The sequence below is a fragment of the Nannospalax galili genome, unplaced genomic scaffold (genome assembly GCF_000622305.1).
Source record: "Nannospalax galili isolate Female #2095 unplaced genomic scaffold, S.galili_v1.0 scaffold390, whole genome shotgun sequence".
NCBI lineage: Eukaryota > Metazoa > Chordata > Mammalia > Rodentia > Spalacidae > Nannospalax > Nannospalax galili.
In genome coordinates this window covers 294,586-299,875 of record NW_008330777.1, presented here as the reverse complement: position 1 = coordinate 299,875, position 5,290 = coordinate 294,586, and the positions used below count along the sequence as shown (strand labels likewise).

General features: G+C 44.4%; 1 protein-coding gene across 3 annotated transcripts in view; it reads left to right on the top strand.

The window, feature by feature from the left end:
• Positions 1 to 673: 673 nt before the first annotated feature.
• Osbpl8 (oxysterol binding protein like 8) overlaps positions 674 to 5,290 on the top strand; it is a 206,673-nt gene continuing 202,056 nt past the window's right edge. For all 3 annotated transcript variants that reach the window (XM_029555511.1, XM_008851938.3, XM_008851931.3), the window contains exon 1: positions 674 to 1,094. The gene's annotated coding sequence lies outside the window, so the exon portion shown is untranslated. The remainder of the gene's footprint in view (positions 1,095 to 5,290) is intronic.

Sequence of the window (5,290 nt, the reverse complement as noted above, 5' to 3'; positions counted from 1 at the left end):
CCAGCTGGGCTGTAGGGAGACCCTTTCTCAAAAAGACCAAAAAATAAAAATAAAAAAAATAAAAAAATAAAAATCAAGAATTAAAAAATCAAGAATTAGGCTTTATTTCCAAATTGTGAGGTACTGTCAAATTCCCATGTATTTGTTTAAATTGCCACCAATCTCACTGCAAAACTTAATGACTAAACTGTCAAGAGAATACTGAAGATGACTAAGAAAAATCAGTCTGCAATCCACGTTTCCTCATAAACAAAAACCCCTAATGAGGAAAACAGTAAATTAAACACCGCAACGGACATTCTATTAGAAATAGGAAGCAGCAGTTCCTGAACGCTTTACAAGCCTCCGCTACTGGTCTGGCTGGAACCTGGACCAGACGGAGGTCGCCAGGAGGGTCCTGCACGGAACCTCTCGGGGCGTTGTTCTCGAGTGAGGCAGGCCGGCTGGGACCTTCCAGAAGGCCTCCCTCAGGGCGCCAGCAGGCCCTCCGCCGTGGCGCTTCCCAAGGTAGACCCCGGGCGCGCGAAGGTGATAAACCTCGTTGAGACGTCGGCAGTGGCTCCCAGCCCCAAAGGGAAAGCGACGCCAGGCGGCCTCAGCGCGACGTCACATGACAGGAAGAGGCGGGACAAACACAACAGGGGGCGGGGCCCTAGGGGCGGGCCTTCGAGGGGCGGGCCCTGGAATGTGAAGAATCGTGGAGGCTCCGGGTGCCCAGCAAAGCGGCGTCGCGGCCGATGACAACATTGGCCTGCGACGTGCTCGCTACAGGGCAGCGGTGGTAGCGGGAGCCAGAGCGCCAGCCAGCCGTGTTCGACTTGGCGGCCGCGGAGAGCGGCAGCCGTACTGGAGGAAGCGAACCGGCCCTGGCCCGCGGGCCGAGGGTACGGAGTTCCCGCCCCGCTGCGGGCCGAGACCCCGCGGCAGCTTACACGGGGTTCCCTTCGCCGAGGTTCCCTCTCAGTTGCCGCTGGTGACCGCGACCGAGAGAAGTTGGGGTCCGACCGGACGCCGCAGGGCTCCGGAGCCCGGCGTCGCTGCCATCCCAGGGGAGCCTCCTCCCTGCGAGCCTCCCCTTCTAGGGCCCCGCAGCGGTGAGCGTTACTCGTCCGGAGTTGGGGGGCTGCGGATTCGCAGCTTTCGGGGTGACTGAGCTCCCTCAGTCCCACGTTCCGAGCTCGGGCCGTGGGCACTCCGGGCATCCCGTGCCGCGAGTTCCTCTCTGGTTCCTTTGTCCCTTTCGGAGTGGGGGGGGTCTAGCCAGGCTGGCGGGGTGGCGTTTTGGGGCCGACGGTGGGTGCATCTGCAGCTGTACAAAACCGCGGCCCGGACGGGGTGGGGGCGGGGGCGGGGGCGGCTCGGCATTCTGGGCCCGGGCGTCAGCCCCTCCCGAAGTTTGGCCAGGCGGTGGCCGGGGCTCCGGAAGCCCCAGCGCCGGGAGACCTGGCGCTCTCGCTTGGGGCGGTTAAAGCTAGGCTAGGTTTTCCTGTGACAGCCTCGGAAGGGGCAAAGCCGCGCGCCGCAGACCGCACCCGCCTTTGCAGAGCCTTGACACTGGTGAGCTAGAAACCTCGCCGGTGGCCGCCTGGCGGTGCGGGAGAAAAGACAGGGTCTTTGCTGGGCTTTTACATTTCATGTTTTCACCTACGCTCTCAAGGGTGGAATGGGGTTCCAGGGAGTTTCCTATGGAGCGTGCTTTTGGTTCACTGAGCAACCCACTCAAGACCCGCCAAGGTGAAGCAACAGTAGATGCAGATTTTCGATTGACAAAAGTCATTTAACACTTTATGAGACACAACTGCGTTGTGGAACGTAACCCAATTTCATCTAAATGCTGTTTGAAATAAGTAACTTGGGTTCCTCCAAACAGATGGGAAAACTTATCAGACTGGTGATGACATGAGCAGTTTGCTTTAAATAATTTGATGAAGTTTTTGCCTTTTTTGCTGCTGGGAGACTTAAATGACGTCTAAGTATTAGAATACCTTAGGTGTAGCAGAGTTTTTAAAACAATTTCATCTGAGACTTAGTTCCCAATTACTACTGCTTTAAGTCTTTTTTTTTTTCTTTTCCTTTGCCTCCCCAAGGATTCTAGAGCTCAAGACTTAACAGAGAAACAGGTAAATTGCTTGTTTGGTTTTCTCTGTTCTTAGGGTTTCATCTAAACTTGATCATGAGGAGAGACTGATCAGTTGCCTATGCTTGCTGGAACTTGTTTTGCAGTGAGATTATTATTAGATGCTAGTTTTATAAAACAGGTTGGAGAAGGAAGAGTAAGGACTATCGCAATTTAAAATGTACTTTAGTAAAAGTACAGCTAATTTCAAATTCGTTACCCCCTTTTCTTTTGATAGCAACTGTGTAGAATGAATACAACGTGCTAGTTCAAAGTGCTAGTAAAGAGAATAGAAGAAACTTAAGACCTAACTAAAGGTCTTTAATTATGGAGATTAAATTGTTACGGTCAAATTCCATGTGAACAGTTTGAGCCACAAAGATCAACATAGGTGCCTAGGAATGCTTGTTTAAAGACATGAACATGGTTTATTTCTTTTACTGGGTCCTAGTAATTGCTGAATCTCTGGTCTCTAGGAAGATGCTGTCTATTTTTTTTAAGACTGGGTTACCCTGTAGCCCCAGCTAACCTGGAATTCTCTGTGTAGAGAAATGTGAAATGTAAAAGAGTAGCAAAGATTGGCCTGTCTCTGCCTCCTGAGTGTAGGGACTAAAGGCTTGTGTTACCATGCCTGGCTTTATTTTTTTTTTATTTAGAATTTTAATACTTTTTGTTTGCTTCTGTTTTCTGAGGCAGGGTTTTTCTATGTAACCCAGCTTGCCTGATATTTACTGTGTAACCCAGCTAGCCTGGTGTTCACTATGTAGCCCAGGCTGGCCTTGGAACTTGCCAAAATTATCTGGTCTCAGCATCCTGGGTACCAGGATTACAGGTATATGCCACCATGTCTGGCTTTGTTGTTACAGTTTAGAAGTAATCAAATGTTTCTTAAACATATTCATGGCACTTAGACATTTGTAAAATGGTTTTTGCTTCTGAATTCATCTTTAGATTGGGAGTTAAAAATGTACTTTGGAGGTGGTTAGGCAGTCCTTTGAAATGATGTTCTCTTTTAGCTTGCTTTGAAAAAAGTGATACAATTATGAATTATAAAATGAACATTACACAAAGATCTGTTTTTAAATGACAAATTGCAAGATTTTTAAACACTGAGTCGTCAGTATATTTCAGCTTGATGTGGTTAATTATTCACCAAGAGCAGGTAACTCAGTCAAAAATTGATATTTAGATGTTATTTTGTAATATTATTAGAAAACTTTTAACCCTCATAACAATAATTGCAATATTACATTTTGATGTTTGTATTGTGTTTAAATTTGAAAACATGAATAATAATGATTTTAGAGTGCCAGGCAATTCAAGAGTAGAAGATAAGTCCTTAGCTTATTCTTATAAATATGGTATACAAGTGAGACTTAAGTACAACTTAAAGCCTTAGAATCTGGATGTGGTGACTCCTCCTATTGATCCTGTACTTGGGAGGGTTGCCTTGAGTCTGACCAGCCTTGAGAGTCTGTCTCAAAAACAAAAACTAAAAATCCATGACAAATGTCTGAGATACTTTTAATGAAGTATCTGAAGTGACTGAAGCAAGGGGATCAGCAGAGATGCTTGATTCAAGCAATTATGGCTGAGGTATATGTGTTTTTTGTGGATGGGGCACAAGGGTAGAGTAAACTAATGTGTGTAGATATTTTGTCAGTATGTAAGAACCTCGTTAGAGGTTTTAGATTTATCCTTCTGCCTTATTCTGTGCCCTTCATATACCCTCACAAAGGCATGAAGTCATGGGCCGGAGAGATGGCAGAGGACCTGCGTTTGGTTTCTAGCACCCACATGGCACAGGGGATCTGACGCTCTCTTCCCACCTCTGTGGGCATTGCACGACACATGTGCACTTACATACATGCAGGCAATATACTCATACACATCAAAAAAAAATCAGGGATTTCACCTGGAAGACATAATAGTGTTTGAATTTAGGGCCTTGTGTATACTTGGTGCATATCTGTTAGAGCAGGTATACTTGGTTTTGTCACTGAACTACATCCCTGGGTGATTTATCATGAGTTCTGATAACTAGTTGACCCATGGTAGTACCTATTTAGATAGATAGTTCATGTTTGTTCTTTCCCTCCTCTTTTTTCTCTCCTTCTTTCTCTCTCTTTCCCATCCTCTCTCTCTCTCTGTTTTTCTTTAAATTCATTTTGACATTGAACTCCTGATCTTTTAGCCTGATGTTTTTATTATAGGTATGCCCTACCATGCCCCGTGGGTAGTTTTGTTTGAGTCAAACTTAATGTTTCCCTGTAGAAGTAAATCTTAATTGTATTACAGCCCCATGTTACCACAAGGGATACTAGTTCCCTGAAAATTGTAAAGCTTTAACTAAGGGATACAAGTGGCAGAAAATACGACTCTTTAGACTTTTCTTTCCTGTAGAATTAAAAAAAAATTTTAATTATGTGTGTTTTTAAAGAAATTGTTTTTGTTGTGAAGAAACGAGTTTTCCAGTTATTAAAAACATTTACTGAAAAATTCTCCATTTTTAGTGGGATGGGTGAGAGTAAACCATGAAAATTTCTTTGTTTTATTATATAATTTAGTATTTTTTATTTTTAGCTAATAGACTTCTGTAACATTTAAGTGTGTGTGTGCGTGTGTACGTGCGTGCACGTGTGTGTGCACATATGCTTTTGTGTCAAACTTGCTAAGTAGGTTAGACTAGCTAGCTAGTAAGCTTCAGGTATCCATTCAGTTCTGTTTCCCTGGCCACTATGCATGACTTTTTATGTGTGACTTTGAACTGAACTTACTTGCAAGAACTTTACCAACTGAAGTATCTTTGCTAGCCTCACTTTGCAACATTTCTTACCTAAGCTTTCTTTGCTCCAGTACCTTTATGCATCTCAAAATTTCATTATACTTTGTGAATTCTTTTTATTATTCATGATCCATGGGGCAATGTGTCCTTTATATCATATTTGGAATGGAATTTTATTATGAAAAGACTAAGGAGAGCCTTGACTCTTTAAATGGTAAAGAAGCTGGTTACCCCAAATCTTCCATTTTCACAAGTGATTAAAGAAAGGTTTGTAGTTTTAGAGCTTGGCTTTTTTCACACAAGAAAGGAGAATTAGGGTGGTTAAAAATTGATAGACTACAAGGGAGAACATTACAACTCCTGAGGGTATCTTCAAGGAGTGGTTGGTT